This window comes from Oryzias melastigma, linkage group LG14 (assembly GCF_002922805.2).
Source record: "Oryzias melastigma strain HK-1 linkage group LG14, ASM292280v2, whole genome shotgun sequence".
NCBI classification, from domain to species: domain Eukaryota; kingdom Metazoa; phylum Chordata; class Actinopteri; order Beloniformes; family Adrianichthyidae; genus Oryzias; species Oryzias melastigma.
In genome coordinates this window covers 23,014,851-23,042,650 of record NC_050525.1, presented here as the reverse complement: position 1 = coordinate 23,042,650, position 27,800 = coordinate 23,014,851, and the positions used below count along the sequence as shown (strand labels likewise).

General features: G+C 37.0%; 1 long non-coding RNA gene across 1 annotated transcript in view; it reads left to right on the top strand.

Moving 5' to 3' along the window:
• Window positions 1-595: 595 nt before the first annotated feature.
• Window positions 596-27,800, top strand: part of LOC118599635 — a 33,583-nt gene continuing 6,378 nt past the window's right edge. The window contains exons 1-2 of the long non-coding RNA XR_004949067.1: window positions 596-683; window positions 2,897-2,964. This is a non-coding gene — a long non-coding RNA (uncharacterized LOC118599635). The remainder of the gene's footprint in view (window positions 684-2,896; window positions 2,965-27,800) is intronic.

Below are 27,800 nucleotides of genomic sequence, written 5' to 3'. Positions count from 1 at the left end.
AGAGAAAAGAACAAACTGCAGGGAAGCACTTTTTCAGAGATAAAAAACAAAAATCAATCTGCACAGGAATGACAGAAATGAAATGTTAAACATCTGAGAAACAGGTGGAGGCAGTCTGATGGCACAGACATGCATGGCTGCCAGTGGAACTGGGTCACAAGTGTTTATTGACAATGTGACAAAAGACAGAAACGGCCCGATGAATTTTGAAGTGTATATGGAAACACTTTCTGACATATACATTGAGAACTTGTTTGTTTTATTTTAGCAGCTGTGAGCTTTTCACCTAAACTGTTTTGAAATGTATTGGAACATTGTCATATTTAAATCAATTATTATTATTATTATTATTATTATTATTTATAAGAAAGAAACAATAGGATCCCTATATAAATCCAATACTTTGACAAAAAACCCAAATAATTATCTGTAAAATAGAACTGTATAATCCTGATAAGAATCGAATACTTTGGTGTTGATTTGGTTTTATCAAACTCTGGTTTATGTTGGTTTGGTCAGATTTTTTATGCGTTTTCCTGCTTATTTTTACTCCTCCCAGGTGGAAGCAATTACTAGAACTAATCATGTCCACCTGCAAGGTTCAATCTCAGTAACCACCATTTTTCCTGGATCCAGTTTAGCCTTTCCAGAGTCTTGGTGTCCTTCGTCTGTAACGTCTTCATGTACGTATATGTTTAGTTCTGCATCTTAGTTGCTTGGATTTGTAAGGAAGGTGGTATTGTGGGAAAACAAAGAATTGTTGGGAATTAAGGGTCAAAATAGACTCAAATGAAGGGCGTTGTCATCACTCAACTGAGTTACAATATTTATATTATTTGATGGAAAATGGGAATTTTGCAACGAGTATGAGACTATAGAACATGTGCTGTTAAATTTCAGGAAGCCCACTAAACAAAGACAAATACTTTAATGAAAAGGATGAAAATAAAATGGGAAGTAATTAAGATAGTTATGAGTTTATAGTTTCATCTAAACAAAAAGATATGATGATGATGATGATGATGATGGTGATGATGATGGGGGTGTGGTAGATTGAAGATCAGGCTGCAGACATCAACATCCAGCAAAAAGTTAAAATCCCATTAGTTGTCACACATCTAGTGTGTGAAGTTTGTTCTCCACATTTGACCCATCTCTTTGGTGAGTGGTGAGCTACTGCGCTTGGGAACCATTAGCTGGTTTAACCCCCGCATCCAACCTCTTAATGCTGAGTGTCAAACAGAGAGGCTATAACAAGCCGTTTTATCATTGGATCCATATCCTTGATATCAGGCTGTTTGAAATGTAACTAGTAATGCCAAAAGGACAACTAGTTAAAGGGTAACCAAACCCTAAATCAACTTTTTTGGCTGTTGAACGCTTTAAAAGTGCTGTCCGTTGGTTGTTGCCAAATTTTTGACAAATTAAAATAAACTTGTTTAATTCTTGAAAACAGTCTAAAACCGTCTGTGTGCTGCCCCCTACAGGTTGGATCAAAGTATAGTCAAATTTTGTGTTTAGTCAGCTGCTGTAAGTCTCAGAAATTTGACGTTATCATGTTTTGTAGTTCCAGTATGAAAGCCCCGCCCATCTTTGATTTGTATTGCCTTCAGATATCAAAAATCTACTAGTTTATACAACTTTCTAGTGGACCTGGAAGTTAGAGAACAGAGGTTGAGTGCAGTTGGCATTACATTAAGCAAACTCCATCCTGGTGATGGATTTTCAATGAACATTTCACTCGTGATTGTTTGTTTGTTAACATTAGCCTTTATTAGCATTTTTAAAATCTCGTTTGAGAATGGAGTCAGCCTCTAACAACCCCGTTTGGTCACCCTTTAACTAGTGACAGCCGAAAAATGTGAACTAGTAAATTAATAATTTCTGAAAATGTGTAATAGTTTTATAGTGGCCCCTAGTTTTGCTTACCAGTTAACAAGTAAAACTCTAAAAGGCCACTAGTTAACCAATCACATGCAAATTTTCTACAAGTTCACTTTAATGCTCCTGTAAAGCTCACTAGTAAACTACTGCGATCAAAATGTTCCTCCAGTTCACTAGTGACATGCAAATGTGAACTAGTTAACTAGTGAAACGCATGTAAGTCTTACTAGTTAACTAATGCAACATTTGTGTTGCACTTGTTAACTAGTGAGCCCGAACCATACGTCCATATATGACAAGCTGGGAGTTGGGATGCATTGAATAATTTGCGTTCCACTTACAGTTTTGTTCCTGACAAACACGCTTGCTCGACATAAAAAATCCTACTTTAATAAATTGAAGAAACTTCATTTCTTGGCTTGCACAGAAGAGTCACAGTCAGTTAAGAGTAGATGGCAGTCTTTCATTTTCTCTCTACATCTGTCTCTCTGCGAGTGAGTCCACTTGTTTGATATAAACGCCCACTTTTAACTGGGCTGTGCAGAAAGAGATTCCCAATCCTTCACAGGTTGAACGGGCCCCCGGGGGAATCAGCCACAGCAGTGCCTTTCAACTTGCTGAATGCACCGTTCAACTATTTCTCCTCTCAGCTGGGTGTCTGTGGTTCATTCACCTGGAGAAAGATTACTGGGCAGAGGAAAAAAAGAAAGTAGAGTTAGACGGAAGGATCCTTTTCAAAGAACAAAAGGAGTCGAAATGCAGCTGGTGCAAAAGTGAAATTGCAATAAGGAAAGTGAACAATTCAGGGATATGAACTTGGTTTATTAATAGAACGAGTGACCACGCTGGTCACTGCCAATCAGCGCCTGCAGATCCCAGTTCTTTCTGCTCAACCTTAAGTGTGCCATCATTATCCGCTTCCTCCTTCATAGACAGATGGTCAACAAAACCAATTAACCTTTCTGTCTCCTCTCAGTTTCTCATCTGTGCAACCATTCACTTCTTCTTTTAGGTCTGCCCATGGGGGAAGAAAGCTGGCACAACCTGAGCTTTTCATCAGGAAAGCAACCCGGCTGCGTGGTGAGTACAGATTACAGAGGTGAGTCAAGTTGTCCTCCAGAGTTGGTGGAATCTTTCATGGTGAACAAATCTTATACAAAATCAGATCTTGTGTTTGAGGCGAGAACAGTTTCTAATCAGATTAATATTTTCCTCGACACTGGCTGGTTTTCAAAGGTAAGATGGCAGAATTCTTTAAAGAACACTCCATAAAGACATTACCTTGAAGCCTAAACACCCAGAATGGATTTTAAACAGACGTGTGCTGATTTTTACTCTAATTAGATTTTGAGCACTATCAAGAAAAACTATTGAACTTTGAAAATATCTAGCCGAATCCCCGTCTGGTTTGTTGTGGATTAGTCAAATTAACCGTGAAGGATGAATCCATAAGTAATGTGCACCACATTTCCCCCAGCCTGTGACTCTTTGCTTGCACCATTATAAACAAGAGGGTCATCTAAACTCACTTAGTTATCCAATGTTTTTTTTCATATTTTCTCTTTCACTGTGGTGTCTTTTTACTCTTGGAATCTTGAAGCTTTTTGTGATTACATGGCATCCAAACCTTCTGATTAAAATGTGATTTATTTATTTTTCTGATCCTTGTCTTCACTCTCTACCTGTTTTGATTTCATTATGTTGCGCACCTAAATAAACAGTGAAATAAAGTGACGAGCTTGAATATGTGATGGAAAAATATTCCCACATTTCTAACCCTTTAAAGACCCACTCTGATTAAAATTGTGTTTTTAGTGTTTTGATGTATTTTTGTGGCATTTTTGGGAGGATTTATATGAAGAAATCTGAGCTGAAATTGCATTTCTGGGCATTTTTTATTCAGTCAATGTGATCCAATCAATGTAAATCAGAAGCAGGCAAAAAATGCTGTTTGAAAAATCTTCTAGCTGTGATGTAGAAGCTGTAATAGGTGAACCACAAATAAACAGATCAATTTACGTCTTTGTTTTCCTCGTCTGAGCCGGCATCTGGCTCGAAACTGTACAGTTGCCAAGCTTTGATGTTGATTTTTACCGCATTAGGGTTGTGAGGGTCTGTAAGCTAGCGGGAGAGTGTGGGAACAGATGGATCATGGGAAGCAGATGCAGGCTTACTCCGTCCCAACAGTCCCACACACAGCTTAGTCACATTTTTAATGAACGACTGCTATTCTACCTCTCTGCGGAAACCATTTCCTTAAAAAAACGACACAAATTTTTCACATTTTGGCTAAAAGCAACAGCAAAAGTTTTGATATTATTTTTTGTTTCAGCTTATTGCAAAATGAAAAGCCGCTTTTCTCCAGGTCAGAATCAGATGAGTCGATCGCTCAAAAATTCACAGAAGCGTCTGTGTCGCCAGCAACATCTCTGGTGTTAAAGAGTTAATTGAGATTATGTTGATCACTTGATTAAGTGTTGCATTTTTCACCATAATTTTCAATCACAATTTGGCTTTTTTGTGAGCTTTTTTTTAATCATTACTGTTGGACAAAATGGTAAAACGATTTGTAATATTTATTTAGCCATTTGCTAAACTTTTTTTTTTTTTTTTCCTTCAGTTTAGTGACTATATCTGCTTAATATACTGAAGCAAGAGCGTTCTTGTTGCTGTCAGGCGATGAATACTGATTACCTTGGTAATTTCCTCCTTTTTCCTTCAAGGCTGACATTTGTGATGTTTATCCAAACGGATCTGACTTATAATCGTGAACGAGATAACCTCTTCCATGCTTGTGCCTGTGCTAACATGATGGTACCATGGAAACGATGCCAGTGGAGAGTTAATTAACAGCTCTTTCACAAAGGAAAGATTAGTTTTTTTCTTCAAGTGAAGAAAGTGTTACTTCCTACAAAAGTGCCTCTCTTAGGGGCAAATTTGTTTCAGTTCAGGCAAAGATTACAGTTAAACTTTAATCTATTACGAGGAATTTTGGTTGCTGATCCTATTTAGTAATGCTTGATATTAACCTCTCTGCTTTATCAAATCTGTATAAGTTGCTGGACATTTAAAATTCTCCCATTAGAGTAAAGTTAGGACCACACGGTGGTTCGCTGAGACCTTTCTGTGTGGAGATTGGATGTTCTCTGGATGGATGAATGAATCATTTTTTGATGTAGCCATCAAGCTTTACTGAAGGCCAGGTATGTCTTCTAGAAACAGGGAAAATATTAAGTTCTTGAAATTATTTGTGTTGTTGAGGAGGAGCTGAGTTGGACTACAAACTAAATGAATTTAATATCACAAACAAAATCAAACAGAACTCTTATAAGACAGTAAAAATCCTAAATTTTATGATGAAAAGTTATGGCAGCTAGTGACTAAACTGACTAAACTTTCAATTCCTACGAATGTCCACTAGGGGCTGGTATCAAAAGGAAGACAAAACCAAAAAAATGAACTCATGAAAAACTCTGGATTTAAAAATGATACCGGTATTAAGGAACAGTTATGTTGGAAGGTTGTTCTAAGTAACTAAGTAAAAGAAACAGAATTTAGATTGACCAGAAAAATGAAGTTATTTGTGCCCCTCTTCTGTCTGCTGTTCTTTGTTTCCTTTTCTAATGTCCCTCACTCACTCTTCCCTGAGATGAAGAGACAGCCGTGACTGATGGCTCATGGCACAGGTGTAGTTTTCTGACAGAGGGGAACAGGTGAGAAGAGAGAGATCTCTGCATCATCTTAATGTCTGTTTTTTTCTCCCTCTGTTGGGCACTCACTTTCAACTCTGAGACATTCTTCAAACACAGACGTACTCCCACCAGCACCGGCGCTGACATCTCAGCGTTTGCACAAACACTTTTGCACACCCACACACAGCAGGAAAGAGATGAAATGAGAGGATAATAATTGTATATCACTGTTCAGCAGCTGCTAAAAGACCTCAACAAAGTAACTAGTATGAATGTCAGGAGTCCTCCAGCAGTGGGACGTGGTCTTCACACTGACAGGACTACTAGGAGAGACTTTCTGCTGAAAACTTGACATTGCCAACCCCAACAATGTGTTCAGACAACCTAAAAAGAGAGTTCAATACAGCATTTAGATAGTCTCGGATGAGATGGGTTTCACATTTATATGTATTCTTGTGTCATAAAATCCTCTAAAATTTTTAAGTTGAGACTCATTTTAGTCTCAACTTTTATTTAACATTTGTCTACATTAAACTAAATGCTTCTTGATAGAAAAGAAACTTATCACGCTGATGAACAAGTCCTTTCGGTTAATGCTTAGTCCAAAAATGCGTAGAAAAAGGAAGTATTTAGAATGGAAAACAAATACACATTTGACTTTTTTTTTCTATAAATGTAATTTTGTACACATTCAAACTGAAAGACATTTCCCAGCATCCAAAATATAATATAAGACAATATCAGTTAATAACTTTTTATGTTGCAAAATTATCATTTTGAAAAAGAAAAAATGGTTGATGCATTTTTTATTCTATATATTTTATATATATAAGAAATTAGTATCTTGTACTTGACGGTGTAAACAGTGATAAAGTTTATTTTGTCAAATCTTCTAGTTTAGTGGTCTGCAGCCTGAAGACCTGGAGCCACATGTGGATGTTTTAGTCCTCCAAGTGACACATTTTTGGACTGTATAACAAAAAACAAGCAAAACAAAAGAGTCAGATAAGTTGAACTTTAGTCACGTCATTCACAAACAGAGGAAGCACTGTATGTATCACTCCGTAAAGACTATGGAGCTCCAACAATCCATCACGAATTATGGCTTCAAAGTTGATTGAAACATTTAGACAGAGCGCCGTACACAACAGAAAAACAACTCAGACACTAGAACCAGAATTTATACGCGTTGGATTACAAAGTGGACAGTTTTTTTTTCTTTTTTTTTTTTTTTTTAAATCAAGAACTTTGGTCCAATAACACGGTGGGAGTCGTATAATTAGCTGTGGTTTACTTTTAGTAAGTTAGGTTTACAAATTTCTGGTTGTGATGCATCAACTACAGTGAAATTAACTGTATACAGTTTTTTCTTTTTTTTAATCACCGCTAACATTACACTATCTACTACTACAACAGTTGCTCCATTGAGATGCTCCAATGTCTTTTATTTTGAAAGGAAGTCATTATAAGGAAGTTATAACCTTTTTCATATTTAGAATGAAAAATCTAATTTCTATTTATATCTATGTTTAATTTAAGCACAAAATGCATTATTTCAGTTATATTTATCAACATGGTAATACTCACATAAATACTGTACAAAAGATATTTTTCATAAGGGTGAAATGAGACTTTGAGTTGTGGTCAATGAGGAATCAAGCCAGATGGATCTTTAAGTGTTAAAGATTACAGAACTCTTTTCGATTGGTTTTAAGTGATATTTTCATAACAGGATATTATTCTTGGACCATGGTGCAGCTTATTAGTTTTTTGTTTTACATTTAAAATCAGTTTGCGTACCTGCATTGTGGGGTGAGTTTATTGCAGTCGCCTTGGAGCAAAAAGTGATTTAATTCTGGCTGCTACTTTTCTGTGTAGATGTTTTCTTTGATTTCTTCCCACAAAAAACAATGTTCCGTTAGTTCATGAGAGATCCTTGTGGTTGTATAGATATTGGCATCATAAACTTTTGACAACTCCTTTTAGTGTATCAGTTAGAACCTTTTGTCCTCTTATTTTTCACCGAAAGGAGTTTCTCCATTTGTTGAACTATATTTAAAGTTTTGTTTTTATTTAATTGCAACTCTCTGGCTTTCTTTTTTTCAGTGCAACATGCTTATCTTAAATGATCATACTAGACTCAAATCAGTAAAAGAAATAACTTAATAGATCCTCATAAATTGATGTGCTTTTTTTATTTTTTTTTTATTTTTTATTTTTTTACTAACCAAGCTCTGCACCCCACATACAATCTAGAACCCTTCTTCCATCTCCTTGATCCTCTCATGTATCTACTGGAAAAAATGTTACCAATGGAAAGTAATAAAAAAGGCATTGTAAATAACTCTACTGTTACTGCTCTTAAATTCAGACAATAATCTCTGAACTCTTTCACTCATTACATTTGAAACGTGTTGCAAAGAAATGACTGGATCTGAAGCACTGCATGTAAGTGATTTGATGAGAAGGTAATTTTGTGTGAAATGCTGCAGAGCACGGGTCATTTCACTCTTTCTGACAGATAAATGCTTCCTTTACGAATGTAGGACAGGGGTGCCCAAGCCTTTACCCTCAGAGGGCCAAAACAGAAATGATTAGAAAGTCGGTGGGGGAGGGGTGGAGGCAAATGCAGGTGTTGAAAATTCGCTGCCACTCCTGGCAAATCATGTCAAATCAGAACCTGGAAAACTCATGAACTCAGAAGTTCATAACGCCTGGCTCACACTGGACGCTGAAGCACTGCGAAGTGGCGTGGAGTTGAGGCCACTTCCATGTGGCGCCCTTGTTAACCTGCAGTGCGGTTCACACCAGGCGCGGAGCGCCGCGGTCCACTGGATTGTTATGGAGTCTGGTCTATTTTGTGAGCGATCCGCGTCAATCCTGTCAGGAAGTTGCATCAAGATACATGAGAATATCTGGTTTATTTTCGAAATATAACCAATTTTTCACAATTAAACACTGAGATTGACATATGTGTTCATGTTTTTGTATCTAAACAGACTATAGAGATAAAAAAAAAAACATCATACAATCACAACAAACACACACACATTTTTTTTAAAGAACTTTATTGAACATTAAACAAATTTAAACTGTAAGCAGTCTGTAAAAATTCAATAACTAATGTCATCTCTCAAAAAAAATCAATTACACTATACAGAAAGGTAATGGGGTCATCCATCCATCCATCCATTTTCTTGTCCGCTTCTTCCCTTTCGGGGTCGCGGGGTTGCTGGAGCCTATCCCGGCTACTGATGGGCGAAGGCGGGGTACACCCTGGACAGGTCGCCAGCCTGTCGCAGGGCCTCAATCACACACACATACACTCTCACATCCACACCAGAACTCTTATCAAAAAACCTTCAAATCTGGGAGTAGTTTTTCTCATTTATGTATGTAAAATTTAGATTGAAGAAGTAACAAATGTATACTATTTTCTAACTTTTTATCAACAGAGTTAAAATGTGTAAGAATTGGTTTCAAATTTACACACACAGAACAACGTAGTGGGCTGACTCAAGCGGGCGTGGGGCTGGGTGTAAAAAAAAAAACAAGAGAGAGCAATAGAGCAGATCTTCCTAGCTGAAACATGGGATAATTGTTAATAACATAACCCATGATGGCAAAAACAAAACAGAAAGCTCCATCAGAAGTGCCTGTTGACCGTTGCGGAAAAATATGCATCTGATGTGAATTGCAGGAGAGAGCGTCCGTGTCCAGTGTGAACCTATCGTTAGATGAAAACTAAGTCAAACTGCTATAAAAATGACTTACAACTCTGTAATTCCTACCCTAACACAAGCATTTAACAGAGAGCATCAACATTTAGTTCAGAATATGTTTGGTGTGCCAATCTAAATGGGGCCAATTCTGGCTGCTGGACCACACCTTGGGGACTTTTGAACAAGTAAAAGGTGTGGAAGCGGATGAATCCATTACCGCCATTAGCTGCGTTTCCATTACACTTTTGCGCAAAACTTTTTCGAAATTTCTAGAATTTCGATAAAACAATGTTTCGAAAAAACAGCGTTTCCATTAAACCATGATTATGCGAAAAACTCGAAGTAATTCCCGCGATAAGTCATTAAAAAAACATGACGACGGATATAAACACTATTTTCATGTGCAGTAGATTCATTCACATTTCTGCCACGGAGCTAGCTCTCATCCTTCCCATCAGAGAAGACGTCTACGTCTGATCCGAGCCTTGGAGCGGCAGGCTCCTTAAACGTGGGAGCGACGTAGAGTCAAACAGTTTTGGGGAATCGTGGTTGAAGAATTCACCGAAGAGCTGTGGATTCAGCATTTTCGCATGACACGCTCAACTTTTGATGAGCTGTGCGGTGCTCAAGGCAGCCAGTTGCTGTGAAAAAGCGCATTTGACCAGCTTTTCCTGCTTCCAGTCCGAAACGTCATATCCGGTTAATGGTCACGTGACTCGTTTGTTTCGAAAAAAGTGTTTCCATTACAGTTTTTCGAAAAACTACTGTTTCGATACGGCCCAAATACCACCTCCTCTAAGCGCAAAAACTTTATTTCGAAAAAGGCGAGTTTTTTCGAAATTGTGGTGTTTCCATTAGGATAATTTAATATCGAAATTCCGTTTTTCGAAATTTCAGAGTTAATGGAAACACGACTATTGTCGGTCTCTTCATTCTGTTTATGTTTGCAAATCAAGGCATTACTTTATCAGCAATCAGCAGCTGCTCCGACAACTATCTGGTGTCATACCACACACGCAGGTGTATGCAGAGATAAGCCCGTCACCGTGTCATACAACACGCAGAGAAAGACAAAGGAATAATTTGATGGAGTTTTAGAGTGCAGAGTGTGCTTTCTTTTTTCCATTACCAGGTAATGCGTGTGCTCAACATTGGCAGCAATCAAAAGCTTTTTTTGGCAGACTTTGATCCGAGAACAGGACTGTCTGCATTCCCTTCTGTTCTCCAGCTCCCTAGAATAACTTCACTTGTGCGGGTGTGGATGTTTTGTCAGTGTTACAATAAAAAGGAGTGTCTGAGTAAGCCAATGGTGAAAAACTGACAAATGGAACTATTGTTTGGAATATCTGCCACAGAAAAATGAGTTTTCTGTTTATGTGTATCATAGCAGGGTATCTCAGAAGCCAGGGTTTTAGTCCTTAATTTCTGGGACTTTGGGTAAAAACTTTTCTCATGATAACTTTCTGCTGTTTTCTACTGTGAAATGTAAAAATACTGATATTCTCCTTGACTCCTTCATACAAGCTGCTCCTGTCTTTATAAACCAGATGTTTTCTCTTCATTTTGGTGAATCTTTTGAATCTGACCCACAAAGACATTGCTTTGTGATTTCTATGGGGCAAGATTACCGTCAAACGGAAATGTATGCTTTTAGACAAAGTTGTGAACACTTAAAAGAATACAGCAATTTTGTTCTATGGTTCATATGTTTGCTTTGAATACAACTTTTCTTTGCCTTGAAAAAGGCTGTTAAGTTACTGTCAAAAATACATCATGGTGTCACGGACAAGTATATCAAGTCGCAATACATTGGTTAAAAAAAAACTGTACACCTGACTACACCATTGACATGAATAGAGATGGACAAAACAAGTCAATTCAGTCGCCATTTTTCTACGGTACGGATATCGCCTGATTTTGCCATTTTGGGACAAGACGACGTTAAGAAGTGACTGAATTTAGAATTTGTCAAACGCTTCAAACGTTTGAGGTGGGGCCAGTGGGCACCACACGCTCTTATTGAAGCATTTGATTGGCTAGTTTATAACTATTTTTTTGTTTTTTGTTTCAAACACAAAACGAAAAACACAATAATTTAAAAAATACAAATATACAAATAGTATTTGAATAACTAGTGAAAATATATGATGAAGAGAAACATTTTTTTTAGCAAGAACATGTTAAAAAGAGACACCAGAGTAAGAATGGTTATTCTGACTAACAGAATGACTGAGTTATAGCTGCTTATTTCTCAATAGAAGTCCATAGGATTTTGACTTTCTGGGACCAGTGGGTACTTCCTATTTGGAACATGAGGGGGTAGGGTATGATCCGTCCAGTTCTCTCTATGTACTGTCTATGGACTACACCAACTACCTCTAGAGATGGCACATTGGAAGTACCATATATCTTCTGATAGTAGCCCTGGCATTTACTGCAAAAATTTGGCAGCCGGTCCAGCGTTTATTAGAGACAGGCGTCTATCGGAGACGGTGTTTATTCCATCACAGACAGAAAGGTCACTGATGGGTTGTGGTGAAATTTGGTCAAGAAATGTAGACGACAGATGGACATTTCAGGATTTATTAAAACGATGAGAACATTTTGTTATGTTGTGATTAGCACTAATTATTAGCGTTTCTGTGTTCTTTGAAGCATCATCAATCTCTGTATCAAAAATCCTGGCTACCAGTTAAATGTCTTATCTACAAAAAAAGGGAACAAATTTACATCTTATTTAAAAACAAAGACATTTGTGATTTTTAAAATCATATGTTTTCAATCTTGGCAAAGGAAACAAGAAGAACACACAAATTAAGTTTTACTTGAAGTCTATAGATATATTCTGCACAGATCTTTCATTAACTTTTGGTAAACTTTCTATAATAAGCCTTCCCTTTAACTACTCTGGGGAACATCTGTCTTTCTCTCTGAGTTTTAATTTCCTTTATTTCTTATATCAAATGATGGTTGGTTGGTTGTATTGTTATTGCTTTCTGCCAAAGGTGAGAGACTTCTGTCAATAGAGTTGTAGACAGGAACAGAAGTAGACATTGAAGCTGTTCGGTTTTGTGGTCCAAACTTCTTGAGACGGCATGTTATTGAGAGGCTCTGCATCTAAAGATGACTGATTTTCCTGAACTTGTACGCCCACAACAGCAATGAGTTATCCTAGACTCCGGAGGTATTACACTTAAGTTATAGAAAGTCAAATAATAGGGCTATAGCACGCCTCCATGGATTTATGTCGGAGCAGCCAAACACTTTCTTTGAGGTCTAACTATGATTCAAGACGTTAATTCAAGTGTCTGCTGGGTTTGTAATGAAATGTTTGGCTGCATATCCACAATTTCTCTCAGTAATGATTACTATGAAGGAACTGTAGGCTCACCAACATCTGCAAATATTTACTCAGATGCTTAATCATCTCCTGACATTTATGTACATGTTTTAATTTTTTGATTCTCTTGAATCATTTTTTACTTCCCTTAAAAAAATGAATAGAAGTAGATTTTAGTTAATAATGACTAATTTTCAGCCTTAAAACCTAGATGTATTCATGTGAGTTTTCTCTGTTTTTAAAGAAGTTAAAAAAATGAAACTTTCACGTCAAACGATGAAGCTGTAAATGGTTTTTTGTGCTCCTGTCTGGAAACAATCCGAAGGCAATTGCAGCTCCATGTGACGGCAGGAATGTGTTAATTGGCTTTGGAAACTGTACCGTTTTAATGCTACATATCCCAGTATAGAAAACACATTGCTCTATTTGAGCTTCTAAAAAAGATTCTCCGGAAAATTGGGATAGTTCTCACCTTCTACACGGCAAAACCAACTGGAGAAAAGAATCTAAAAAGTGTGTACTCTGAACATTGTGCAGATATTTAAAATAAACAGTGTTTTCGACTGATGTGATCTTCTGAATGTCCTAGAACTTTGTAAAACTAAAGTAATTATCGGCTGTGCTGTCTGGTTTACTGGTTTATGGAGGCTGAGGATCAGTTCCAGACTCAAATATCCGGCTCTCCTGCACCCGAGAAAGCCGTCGTATCCATCATTTGGCCCTCATTCAGTGTTTCTGTACAGGCACTCAAGCGTGTTATTTTGTGGATATGGATGTGGATTTAAGCAGGGTTACAACATTCGTTCATAATGTACTTGCTTGTAAAAGAGTCTTTTTTAAGCCCTTTTTTTTAACCTCTGCATGCTCCAGCAGCGAATAATCATTGCATGTGTTAGGCGTGTTTATTCTTTTGAGTGCAGCAGGCTGGCAGACCCCACCACAGATTATTGAGGCTGAAAGAAGGCAAAAATAACAATATTAAAAGGTTTTAAGGGGGCCGTGTGGAACTATTCAAATAAGCCAAGAGGATGGAACATTCTGCTCCTGTTTGGATTGCTTTCAAATAAAAATTTTCAACCTGTTCTAAATACTCAAATTTAGAGACTGCTAAAACTAAAGGGGAGTGGCATATCTCCAAAATAAAATGTGCCTGTCAAAAGTCATGTGGAAAGGATCACATCATCTATTGACTTAACACAATAATAATAATGGTGCAAAAGGGAATGAAATCCAGTAGTCTCAAAGGTTCAGTATGTAGATTATTTTAAGAAGTTCTTGCTAAAGTTTGGTGGTACACTTTTGACACCAAATTTCTGCAGAAAACAAGCTGGTTTGAAAATCCACAGGCAGGTTTTGCATCTCCCCTGAGTCTGTTGCTACCCTCTCATTAGCGAGCTCCACTCAGGGCTTCAGCTTATTTTAACGTCTTGTCTTCTTCCAGCTTAAGGCATCCGTGGTCATAACAAGATCTTGAAGGACCCTTGTCTCCTCGTCTTTTTATTTTCTTTTGCAGAACTCTGGCCATAACAGGGCACGCGACTGACAAATAATGTTTAATAGATCTAACAACATCAGGAGAGCCTGAACCTCGGCTTTTCATCTCCCAGTAGAATATGAGCCGTCCTTGGAACAACAGACACGACTGTGAGTCTCTTATGAGACTGTCCTCCTTTTTGCTTCTCCGCAGTGTCCAGAAGGTCCTAAAATACTCAAAAACAAAGTTCTAGTTCAGAGTCGCTGGTCAAAAGCAAATGTAAAGATAAAGAAAATAACATGAGCAAGAAAAACTTTTTTCTTAGTATTTTGTCGGCTTTGAAAATATTTGCACAAAGGTAAAACCGAGGTGTAACATTTTTCTTTCCAATTTCAATTAAGTACGGAGCCCCAATAGTGACATAAAACTTAAGTAAAATAATAATACTGGTACCACATGCTTTTATGGAGGTATCTGGTCAGTTTATAACTTGAATAACTTGCAATAAGGGAAACAAATCTGAAGGAAAATAGGATTAGAAAAATATTCATAATGATGGGTATCAGAGCAGAAATGTTTTTTTTTTTCTTTTTTAAGTTTTAATAGTGTCATTAATTCTTCTCTAGAAAAGTTATGATTGCTCTTGCTTTAACATCAATAGCTGAAGGTTAGCTTGTAATTAGTTGGAATTTTGTTTTTATTTTATTTCAAATATTGAAACCAATTTGAAAAAAGGACTTCAAACACATCTTCCATTCTATCACAATTTCATTATGATGCTTTTGCATTTACTGCAATACTTTTCTTTAATCCTCTTCCTTTGCATCATTCTTTATATTCACACTTCTAACAAATTTCTCCCAGCTTTTTTTGTTGGATTCTTTAACTCATCTTCCTGAGAAAAAAAAAAGTGTTTCCTTGACAACCCTCCTAAATAAACTACTTTCTTGGTTATCAGCCTAATTTTATCAAAATGAATTTGAACATTTATTATTGAACTAAAGATAGTTTGTGGAGTCCAAAATACTGTATATTTTTGAGTACATTATTTTTTTATTTTTATGTATTTCTTTATACCTAGTGCTTTTACCTTGAATGAACTTGCTAGAAAATTACTTTGTAACCTTTCCTCGATTGATGGGCAGCAGAAATTGCTTTTCTAATATCTTTTTATGATTTCTTTCCTCCCTGGCGTCATGTCAACAGAAACCTGAAAGCCCCAGACCAGGAAGGCATCAAAACTGTAGAGCACTTTCTGATCAGTTAGTCTACTATGATTATTATTATTTTTTTTCTAAGTATTGCATTTACTGTGTATTTTAAACTAGCATATTGCTCTGAGTGAATGCACTGTATTTTCAATTTGCAGATATTATGGTTCACATCAATTGAATGTAATGTTCTCTTGTGATTTTTTTTGTTTTTGTTTTGTTAGTTTTTTTTGGTTTGTTTTTAACCCTTCCACTATTGGGCTCTCCATTTGAATATTTTTTTTACATTATTTGCATCAGTTTTTGTCAGTTGTCAAGATAAAACTGAGGATATTTGACTTTCAAAGAGGTTTACAAAGATTTTTAATGACGACAACAACAACAACAAAAATAGGATTAAAATTTTACAATTTTAGCAACAAAATGGAAACAATAAGAAACACCTATATCTTGGAAAAATTTTACCTTGGAGAGCCCACAGGGTCAAAATAAACCCCTGTTTCTTCTCCTCTAATCTTTAAAATACATTATTTTTCCTATTTTTAATTATTATTTTAGTGTTTTTCATTTTATTTATGGCCGCTGTCTTTGGTGCTACCTAAAAAGAACAAACCAAAAACAATTTAACAAATTACTTTTGAAAGCTAAGAAGAACATTTTTCCTTAGGTTCTGCAGGGTTAAATTGTAATTTAGACAAACTTTAAAGAACGATTGATGCATCTATTTTAATAAAACACATTCAAACATGATACTACTCTATATGTTTAGTTAGTTGCACCACTGTAGAAATTTTCAGGGAGAATTTCCCAAGTGGTTAACAACCTGGGGAAGTATGGAACTGCTAGTCAGCTGAAGGTTCACAAACCAAAGGGCAGAGTGGGGAAAAAAGCTGCAATTATCAACAAAAAAGCTGTCCACTTGATTTATGGTGCTGTGGTTAGGAGTTAAGATTTTAACTTTTGGAGTAAGGCCTCTGCACTTTAAGCACAAAATCACTCAAAATGACACAAAAAGCACCCAGTTACCCAACTTAAAAATGTTTTGTTTTCTTCAGTTGCTGTTGTTGTTTTGACAAGAAGTCAGACAATTGTACATCAAGTATAAATTTCAAACTGACTTGGTGTGACCTTGGCTTATATTAAAGAGTTAAAGTGTGCAAATGAACTGAATCAACAGAAGTTGTATGTTTACAACTGAGTGAAGGGCTTGTCACTTTATCACAGCTACTGAGAAATGAGATTCAAATTTGTCTAAATACAATTTGATTCAAAAAATCTTTAATTCCCAAAAAGAAGTTGTAATAAAATAATTTGACATTTTTCAGTATGCGGTTACAGCTGTGAGCAGGATATCCTGTTGCGGTCAGGATTACAACAGATCAGAGGAAGCCTGTGACTGAAGACACGATGGTTGTTGCTGTTATGCAGAGGATGATCAAAGTTTCCCATGACGGTTTTCATCTTAAGAAGCATCCTTCTGAGAACACTCGGCTCATGAGACCCCAGAGCAAAACCCAGCCAGAATCGAGCCAAACTATTCCAGTGTCTGTGAGCAGCAGAACATGGGAAATGGTTTAAGAAAAAAAGTCACCTAATCCTTATAGTTACTATTTAGCTATACTAGATGCACAAATTGGTTAATTTTGACCAACACCACTGAGAAGGCAAGCCATTGGTTGTGGATTAAGAGGAGTGACATCACCCGGACACCAAAAACAACTAAACAACAGTGGGACACACTATGAATCCATTCTAAATGCAGATACAAAAGGGTAGAACAAACTTGAAAGTCCCACTCTGTTAATCTTTTCAGCAATTTTAAGAACCTTCCTATTAAACCTTCCTTTTATAAATAAAGTTTGATTTGATTTGATTTGATTCCTAATGTTCTTTCAATTATGATGTCCATTTTAGCCCAAATCTGAAAATTTTGTTTTCATAGTTTCTTCCGAGTGGCAAGAGTTTTTCAGACATTCACCTCTGAGTTATGAGTGGGACTGTTGGCACAAAGTAAGTCCGCCCCTTCTTCTAGCTTATAGCCCCTCACAAAAACAACCTAACATTACCGGTGCAGCTAAAATGGTGCAGCTATCCAGTCGTAAAGTTTGGAGCCAAAAATTCATTTTTTTCCAATGACATTTTTCCATCTGCTCCTGATTCACAACAATTTGAACTAGGAAATAGTCAAATCCAATTTTAAGGTTAATTTTCTTTATGTCTATCAACAGAAAATGCTACAATACTAAAACACCCAAAACACAATTTTCATTAGAGTGGGGTCTTTAAATCTGTCATCAGAAGTTGCTTTTATAAATCACTGTTGTATAACTAATACTCAAGTGTTTTATTTAGAGAAAAAGAAGTGTGCCAAAAGTTGTCTACTGAATTAGTCTGTTGGAAATTCATCTTAAGTCTTTGCAAAGTCAATGCAAATACCTATGTCACACAACATGAATTTCACAAAACCTTCACATATAACTTTCCTTAGAAAGTTACATGTGAAGGTTTTTCCAATAAATAAATCTAAGTCAGACTCACCTTGTTTAAATCCTTTTTTCCCTCTTCACTTCTTCTTTGTCTATCGGTGATGAAAGAGCACCTTCATACTGAGCACAAAGGATCCTATTTGTTGTCCCTGTTCCACAGTGTGAGCCCTCTTTGTTTGAGAGTGGTTTTTCCATCAGGGCTACAAAAGACCCCTTTACAATGTGGTGTAGGTAGAGGACAAAGTTTAAGGGGATGGGGGACAGCAAAAGCTAGAAGAATACAGGTGAAGAAAGTGTTGCAGAACACGTGAGGGGAGAGATGGAAGGAAAGCTGGAGGCGAGATTGGGGCCGCATGACATTCCTGGCACAGAACTTGTTCTATTATCTTCAACTCTGGATTAGAAAGAGAACATGTTGGCTTTGGGCCCAATGGTGAGTAATGCAAAGCTTGAATCAAGGATTTTAGATCAATCATGAGGTTCTGTTGTGTAGGTCAAATGAACTTCAAAGGTTGATCAAGAAGATGCTTTATTTCTCATTTAATTATTTTTTAACTGCTTTTAGTTATTTTTGTACTGAGTATTCCAGTTTAGTTAAGAAAAATAAAGATAAATAATCACATACAAGGCAAGTGGATCCAAAATTGTTGGAAAGTTGATTATTGGGATGTTGCCACACTGAAGGTGTGTTGTTTGTGTGTTGGCTATAAATGAGGCCCTCCGGCTCTGTTGTGGAAGAATTTGTCAATTTTTACATTTTTTACTTTCTTGTCTTCAAAGAAAAGTCCACTGTTTTTCAACTGCGGAGTCCTGATCTGATATTGTAGTGCTTCTCTTCCTTTCGTGGAATGGTAGTTTCGTTTCCCCAAAGTACAGATCAGAACTTTAAAAATGCACTGAATACCATATCACACTACTCAGACTCTACTTTTTTTTTTTTTTTTTCTCCTTAACCCTTTAACAGCGGGAATGTTGCAGACGACACCTAAATAACACTTGCTCTTTGACCTACCCCAACTCATGTGCAGTTTTATCTATACAGCACCTTAAAGTGACTGCAGTCCAACAAGGCACTGTACATTTAAAGCTCAAAGAACAACTAAAGCTGCCTTGTTTCCACTGAGCAGTCCAGTCTGGTAAGGAGTGGTACGGTGATCCAATTAATTCTGGCGAGCGTATCCACTTAGTTAAGCCTCACTTCCACTTGCGTGCCGCTAGCTCATCGTCGCTCACACCGTCGCATAGGATTGCAGTTCCACTTGCTGTTGTTTGCAGGCATTTTCAATATAGACTTGTGACCAAAAGAGAACACATGAAACTGCAAAAACCCGATGCTTACAAACATTGGAAACGTTAGCATAAATCAGCCCTATATTGGCACTCTCTAATGTCATCATCGCTTCCTGCCAATCAATTGGTGGCTACACTGGCTCCGCCCCAACTGTTCCACTCCACATTTCAATGGACCTACAACTGATGTGGCCCCCTAGAGGAACAGATTGGTACTGTTTAATGCAAAGGTGTCAAACTCATTCGCTCAGGGGGCAAAAATCCAAAACACACCTTTGGTCGAGGGCCGAACAGGATAAACATTTATTGAACACACTAAAACAGAAATTTTACAACTTTAAAAAATGTAACTTTTTAACATAACTACAGGAAGGAATATTTATCCAGATTAAATCAATTTAAACATTAAATAACTTTCAATACATAACTCTCGATAAAAATATATTTAGTCAAAATTATACAAGTTAGAAAAAGGCACAAGATAACATCAGGCCATTAATAACAATAAAATAAAATTATCTGGAGGGCCGGATGGAATTACTTGGAGGGCCGAATCCGGGCCCAGGGCCTTAACTTTGACATGTGGTTTAATGGATCTATTTTACAATGGAAATGCTCAATATATCGTACCGTACTGTACCGGACTGCTCTGTGGAAATGAGGCTCAAGAGGTTAAAACAACTGAAGGTAAAACGTATAAAATATTGCTAACGTTAAGCGTTGCATAACTGTGCAAAGCAACAGAACCAGCTGCGTTACGTTAATTGTGTTAGCAGTACTGTAGTGTTGCATGTAAGCACTAAGCTGCTTTTTTTTGGTTGCTTGAGTTAATTTTATAAATGGTTAGAGAGTTTTGGTTGTCAGAAGAATGTAAATACTGGTGCTAAAGCTCTGGAGTAAAATGGTTAACCGACCTAGATGTTATATGTATTGGAGGTCCTTGAGTTTCCTGACACATACGGGTGGCAGTACGATTATTTTAGCCCTTGTGTTACCCTAGGCACATTAATGTTGGGAGTAGGGTCATCTGGAACCTACAAGAAATGATTTCCAATGATTTTTTTTATTTTATTTTAAGCGGTGTCCAAGGCAGACATGATATCCTGTCCACTTTTGTCATGTAAGGCTAGGGTCATTTGTACCCTTAAGATAGCACAACGGCTAGAGCAACATTTCAGGTATGTTTAACAAACTCTAAGAAATCTTCAAGATGTGTAACATCCCTGTTCATTTCATAACTAAAAGAACACTAAGACCAAACTCGGGTTTTCTAAGGACAAAAAAACGAACACCTCTGAAGTTTTCAAACTATTCTGTAAGTCCCAGCACCAACTGGAAGTGAAGAAGCTACAAGGCAAGTAACGAAACTTCCTCTATCAACAATTAAAGTCCAAAATTGTGCCACCTGGATGACTATGAAACTTTTTAGACAAACAAGCAGAAAAGGGAACAGAAACCAAGACGAATCCTGAAAAGAGTGCTGTTATGGGTACACGTTGACAGATCCAAAAGACACAGCTGTCAAAATGTCCCGGTCAACCAGTGTAGAGCAGTCATTTTCACTCATTTTCTTCTTGGCAGTCACACATGGCAACCAAACAACACTTCTTCTTTCAAAAACGCGTAGTTCTGCTCCTTCACCACAAACTGCCTTTTTGCCATTGTGCTGTTGCATTCCTGGTCTGTGCAAGAAGACTCTGAGAGAACATTTCAGGAGTTGTGCTCTCAGGATGTTTACAAATGATAAAATGTTCTTCTTCATTCTACGAAAAGAAAAAAGAACACTTTTCTTTATATGTGAGTAGAGGCCCTTACACTTACTATTACATGTATTTGAGTCCCAGAGTGCTGTTTCTTTCCACTAATGGGTTTGCAGATGTCCAGTAAGTGCACACAACAAAAGCATCATAGTCCTTTACCAGAGATGATTTCAAGACTCAGATTTCATAAATTGTTAGAGACAAAGTGAAGGTACTGTGTCTGCAACCTTAGATGAGTAAGGTGGAGGAATAAGAAATTCATGCATTTGCTGTTTTATGCTGTTTTTGTGCAATTAGAGAAATATATATTGCAGCATATAAACATGGCTTTGTTTAATTTATTTTCAAAAATTAAAGGATACATTGATTTAGATGCTGTGTAAAGAACCGAAATTATAACAAATTTAGTGTCACTTGCTCGTGAAGTAATCAGAATGTACATGAAGTGCTCTCTTGTCTGTCTGATGGTCAACCATCTGCAACATTACCTATATTTATCAGCCATTTAGAAAATTGTATTTCCAGTCAAGTAAACAAACAGGTTAAAAATCCGTCTGCGGCCATCAACAAAGGATGTCTTTTAAATGTTGTCCAATTGCTTGGCTTTTCCAGCTCTGAGTCAACCTGTCGAATCGATACTGAGATTCTTGCTACTCTACAATAGCATATAGATCAGTGAAACTATTCAAACTGCGGTTTCGATTAGAGTTGTGTCTTCAGGGATGTGAAAAGGAATGCAAGCGCTTCTAACAAAACTATGGAAAAAAAAAAAACAAAGCGATGAGAGAAGAAGGAAAAAGTAGACGTTCTTGTGATGAATCAAAGTGACCTTGTGAAAGTCTGACCATACACTAGAATAAAGCAAGAGCATTTTGACCTTTATTGGTTGTTTTATTTTTTTGTCGTCTTAACCATAATAACAGTCTGTTAATCTTTAAAATGATGTTACTTCACTTCACACACAGCTGTAATTTCTTATTTCCCCTTGTTTTAATCGTGGATAAAAACAAATAGCACCTGCAGGAAAAAGGAGAAGCAGCTCATTGTCATTTGGTTACAAAGCCTTTGGAGCTGAATCTGATTACAATAGTTTTTTACACCAGCTATAAAACCAAAAGGGGTCGGTATTGAAAGACCATTAAGTATTCTTTACTCCCCTTAGAATTGCTGAACGAGGGAAATGAACGAGCTGATATATGCGTGTAATAAAATTACGAAAGAATTATCTAAAAAAAAAAAACTCCACAAAGCTCATGCTACAGGGCAGTTGAGCCAGAAAAGTAACACAGAACTCGTCTGTTTTTGGCTAACGGCATCTTCAATTGGTGCTGCAAGGTAATGAATAATAGAGGAACTGATTTCTATTGATTTAATATTGTTCTAGTAGAAAAATGTTTTTCTTTTTCACTGTGATCTTTATTGATTTGAATTGATGCCAATCTGTTAGAGCCCTTACATGGCGTAATGCCCTGGTTACAAGTGCCCTTATGGGTGGATAGGACAAAGAAATGTGGGCACACCTGTATGGGGCACACAGGAGGCCAGGATGAAATGTTAAGGTCGTAGACAGAGTAGTCTTTGATCTTCCAGAGAGCGAAAATATTCATGCCCATTTTTCTATGAGTATGGTGTGGGAAAGGCCATGGCAAACGATTAAACAACACCCAAAGGTTAGTAAGGGTGAAGTAGACGCAGGCACAATTTACAGATTTTTTATTTTTCAACCCCTCCAGACCCTGTACACTACTACACAAGGAACCTGCTAGTGGTGTTTGAGTGATTAGTGCAATGTCCTTGCACACAGCTTAACTGTTTGAAATGAGGAAAAAGACAAGTGTAGGTTTTGTGAGCATCCTACGGGCCCTTACATTTGACCTGCACACCCCATGCATGCAGGATTTGTGCTTGGTCAGAAAGGCGCCATTATCTTACATTACTTTACTAACAACTTTACTGCAGCGCAACAGGGTCATGTAGTTCCTTGAGGTGGACACACAGGCTTCTATAGGGAACTCCGAGCAGGGCCGGCCATGGGCATAGGTGACCTAGGCAGCCGCCTATGTCACCATCTGTTGTAGGGGGTGCAAAATCATGATTATATATTATCTTTTTTTGTTCAACAGTTTGACTTACCTTTCATGTCATGTAAAATAAACAAAAAGAGGTAATAACAAGAGTTTCTTGTGTGTTTCCTCCAGGATGTCACAAGAACTTGAAGCTTTAGCAGTGCCAAGTTTGGTACTGGTGATTTGGTGCTCCAGCCACACACAGTCTGGTGCAGGGAGGTCTAAAACAAAATGGATAGTCTCCTGTTTGAAATATTTGGGTTTCTTAATGGTTTGCCCTCAGATGTGTTGCTGCATTAAGCTATAATACTAAACTGTTCCCTTCATCGTGTCTCTTCAAAGACGGGTATTTCCCATTGGCAACAGATCAAATCCCATCATACTTCAAGACCTTCTACTGCAGGTCCTCCTTCCTTCATTGAAATGGCCTCTATACAGCATCTACATCTAATCTTAATTAGATATTGAAGTTCGTTAATTAAAACATTATCTCCGGCAAAACACAGCTGGCCAGCCTGACGAGTTAATCAATGAGGATGAGAGGATGCTGTCTGCTGAAAGACGTGAGGAGACAAATCTAAAACCACTCGTGGCTACTCTTAGTTAAATTAAATTAAGAACATTTCACAGCATCATTGATCATTTGTGTATAACATAATCAATGTACTTTGAAGAAATCTTTTTTTGGATGCCATCAAAAACACAACACTCAAATAGTGTGATACACTGTTAAATAATCATTAAAATATAAGCATGTCCGAATTATTTAGTGTGGATTTCACCCACTTTCTTGAACATAGACTTGTGAGGATAGTCAAAATTGATAATGACTTGAAGAAACAAAGTAACTGGATAAGTATTACATAGAAACTCCCAATTTTGGACTTCGGAACTCATGATTGAAGGTTCAGGAGGTTTTGCATCAATCATGTGAAAGTAAAAGCTTGTAATGGACTATAAGTCCTCCATAGTTTGGAAAGTTAAAGGTTTAATTCAACCTCATGTTGAATTAAGGCCATGTTTACCTTCAAGATATATATAAAAAACAAAAAAAACAAACTCAGTGTATTTTTTTTCATTATAAGGGAAATGTAGCAATTTTTTATTTTTATTTAAATCAACTAAAATAAATCCATTCGTAGATTAATTTAAGTTTATTAAAATTTGTTTTTAAAACTACATTATACAATTGATAAGTATCGTTCCTTAGGTTGTTGATAACAAGATCCAAAAATTCAGCAGCCCATGTTTTTCTGCTGGAGGAGGATTTAGAGGACCTACCTCCTGTTCTTCCATATGCTTTTTAATCAGTTTTCTTTTAATTGAGTGATTTTTAGGTGGTTATTTGTGTAATTGTTTTTTTTATTAATCTTATTTTGCCCCGGTTTGAAGTTGTATCTATTTGAGAAATAGTCATGTAATTATATCTGGCTTTAGCAAACAGAATTTATAAAACTAAATCTGCAAGACTAGAATGGTTTATTTCACTGCCAGTCATGATGCGTTTCTCATGATGTAGCGGACTGAAAGTACAAAGTAACTAAGTTTAAGTCCAAAAACTACTACAAAAAGGGTAGATACATTTAAATAGCAATATAAGATTCTGCAGTTTGGCGGACTTGTCAAAGGCAACACAAATTGGCTGCTGACAGGAGAAAGATTCTGATAATTTTAAACAGGATTTTCCAGTCATAAATGCAGGAGTTTGTGCATAGGTATAGAAAAGATTTGTGCGAGTACATTTACTGCTTTAAGGACCATAAAAACATTCCTGACAACAACAAAAAAATGGTTTTAGAAAACCTCTTTACAGCTGTAAAGCCTTGTAGCTACGCAGGTGCAAATACTGAGTACGGGGGGTTCTAGATTACACAGCTGCACTGAAGAGTGAATTTGTCTACTCTGAAATCATGCAGCTCCGAACACAACGGCCTTCACAACTCTTTCACTTTGAAATCAGCAGAAGCTGCCACTGTCAGGAAAATTAATGAGACTGTTGCTGCTTATAAAGTGGAGAAGAGGCTATCAAGTGTGGCGCTGGCATCTTTGATGGGAAGATTAATAACATCTGTCCAAGTTGGATATTATTCACTGAGCTGTATTTCTTAATGTTATTTGGAGACACAGGAGAACAAAAACACTGAAAATGAATTTTGCCAGTTTAACAAGTTTTAGTTTGAAGAAAACTAAAAATACATTTATACTAATTACTGTCTTAAAGGTGTAACGCTTAAGTTATTTTTACAGTGGGTATGTGACTTGTGTTCACGACAGTGCTAAAACCTAAAAACATGCTGTAATTATATGGTGTTCACTAGCGCTTAGGTGAGGTCTTGTGTGAATTGTCATAGTGGACCAAATCTCAGGAATCTTGCTCCAGGCTTTACTTTCCAAACTTTCATAATTCCAGCCAGGCAAAAATCACAATTATTAATTTCACGTTTATGATCAGTTTTCAAACAGTTGGCAATTCCGTGAATTAAAAGGGACGCCATTCAAACGTCACTACCAAACTCGAATCCCAGTTTTGTTTGTAGAGCCCAAAAATTGTCTTAAAAAATGTGTATAGCTACGCAGGAACACGAGGATTTTGAGTGAAGCCTGAAGTGTGCATTTACATAGACTTTTCATTGAAACTGGAAGTGTGAAAGCACGCTGATGAGAGCAGCGTTTGTGCAGGATTTGAACTTTATGACACCAAGTCCATCATATATCGGAATAGAGCTGTGATAGAAGTTTATAATTCGTAGTTTATAGTGTATAGTATGAGTCAATCTGTAACATGGAGGCTGGAAAGAATCATTGCTTTGTTTGTGCCTAAGCATACGGGATTATATCCATTTTTCAAAGTAATGACTATTTTTTTATGAAAGTCTGTTATATTTTGCTTTTGTTAACTGTCTCAAACTCACTTGCTTATATTGTGCATATACTTAGATGAACCAAAAAGTATTGATACAGAGAAAGGGCAAATAAGTTTAAAGTCCCTCTCCAACTATATTTTTTATAATGTAAAATTGTTCCTAGAGGTTCTTTCAATTATGATTATGCAGTTTTTCGCCTTTACTAAAAAGCCTGCATCGTTTTTTAAGACATATTTTCTGGGTTGTGGGCGGGGCTGTTGGCGCAGAAGTTAACTCCGCTCTTATCCCATCAAACCTATGTTTACATTCTCTCACAACCACAAGCTAACATTAGCATAGCAAAAGTACAGTGAGCAATATCAAGAGCTATCCAGTCGTTCAGCTTTGAGCCAGATGCCAGCTCAGACCGGGAAAATTAAGACGCTAATCAATCTATTTGTCTGCAAGTAAAGGCTTCAGAGTTGGAGCAGAAAAACTTTGGTACGCTAATTTCAGTAGCTGCATCATCAATCAGAGCATTTTCAAATATAGGCCGTCTATTATGAAAAAATAATTCTGCAAGAACATGTTAGAAACACTTTGGAGTGAGTCTCTAAAGCGCTTAACTTTGTTGTTTAAATTGTTTGGACAAAGAAAAATAAAACCATGCTCTATTGACTTGAGAAATGTCATTTATAAACTATAAGACATAAATTATAATTTATAGCCACTGCTATTTGAACATCGAATGTTAATTGGAACATTTGGATGCAAAAAAATAGCCCAAATATAAATAATTTATTTTTACCATAAACTTTTAGTCTCATTACTGCTTGAGAAAACATTTCGATTGGACATTTCCCCTCCAGTCTTCGTGACTTGCAAAGAAGAGTACTTAAGGTTAAATAAAATAGAAAACTTAAATTAAAAACATGTTGATATCTAATTGAAAATTTCACTTCATTTCACTGTTTATTTTGTGTTCTCTCAAGACATTTCTGGGAATAGATCATTGATCTTTGGTGTTAAAGATTAAACATTGCAATGATATAAATACAGGGCTGATCTCTAATTTCTACATGGTGAGTATTCCTTATGAATACCCATGAGTGTTTGTTGTACTGACCTCTGTGACCCCTGCAATGCTATAGAGGGCAAAATGATGTTTGGTGTCCTGCTTAAGCTGCACTTTGACATGTGAAGTGAAGAAGCCAGGGACCAAATAACAGCTGTCTCATTGGTGAGCGACCTCTTTACCTCCTAAACCCACAGCTTCACCGGGACACTCAGGAGATCTTAAGACAGATCCAGAGTGACAAAACTTTACATAAGAGGAATAATGCAATGAAAGTGTCAGGAGAGGCCCCTGAGCTGTCAGAGAGCAGCTCTGCTGCAGGTTCTCAAAATGATATGACAACAAAGTGTCCTGAGAAGTCCTGTGTGGGGGGAAGGAAATACCTCAGATGGTTGTCTTCAATAGAGAAAATGTCAGCTTACAAGCTCAACTCCAGGGTGACGCTTTCATATCGGAAAAGACGAAAAGGGCAAATTCAAAGAACATGCAGCTGAACAGACCTGAAGATGACCCAGAACACAAAAAACTCAGTTCAAGTCATGTGGAGAGCCTGTAGAGGCTGTACAATTAAAGTGTTCTACTGTAAAAAATATGAATAAGTAAAAATTAGACTTACGGTATTAGATAAAAATTCAGAAAACAACATTTTGTTGACTTAGAATAAAAACCTTTTCTTGAAGTTTTTACACAATATGGTGCAGTGATTTATAACCGTGTCAGAGCATAAATATGGACTGGAAGTTCCCAGACCACACACTGTCAAATCAGGAATAAGAAACAAGTTAAGACACTTCAAACAGCAGTTTATTTAAAAAATGATGGATGAATATAGCTGTGAAAAGTCGGACTTTAAACCCTGACTCCAGGTTTTTAACACTAGAATTCCTAAGCCTGCGCAAATTTGCGCAGGGAAGAGTTCCCCCCCCTTTAGTCCGAGAGCCCATTGTTGTGTCATGG